Raw genomic sequence first — 279 nt, 5'->3', positions numbered from 1 at the left:
CTACTTTTACACGGAGGAGCTGTATGACTAGACAGGAATTCCGTCAGGTTCCCTCTATCGGCGACTAAACACTGTTCCTCTCCTTTGTTTCTCCATCTCGAGTTCCGTACTTCTCCGTCATCTTGCTTCTTCTCCCCCCCCTCTACCCCTTCAAAAAGACGAACGGAAGTCTCTCCCTGGTTCTTGTCGTTGTCTAAACAGCAATATCCACCCTCGAGGTTCTCACCTACGTCTCGAGGTGTCTGTTTTACCTCTTTCTTCTGCTTCTTCTTTTTCATC

The 279-nt window shown here is 48.0% G+C and overlaps 1 protein-coding gene across 1 annotated transcript in view; it reads right to left on the bottom strand.

Annotated features, from left to right (window-relative positions):
- CSUI_010416 (zinc c2h2 type domain-containing protein) overlaps positions 1-279 on the bottom strand; it is a 3,506-nt gene that overhangs the window by 1,722 nt on the left and 1,505 nt on the right. The window lies entirely within an intron of this gene.

This window comes from Cystoisospora suis, assembly GCF_002600585.1.
Source record: "Cystoisospora suis strain Wien I chromosome Unknown contig_7378, whole genome shotgun sequence".
In the NCBI taxonomy this organism is placed as follows: domain Eukaryota; phylum Apicomplexa; class Conoidasida; order Eucoccidiorida; family Sarcocystidae; genus Cystoisospora; species Cystoisospora suis.
This window is presented reverse-complemented; position numbering and strand designations above follow the sequence as displayed.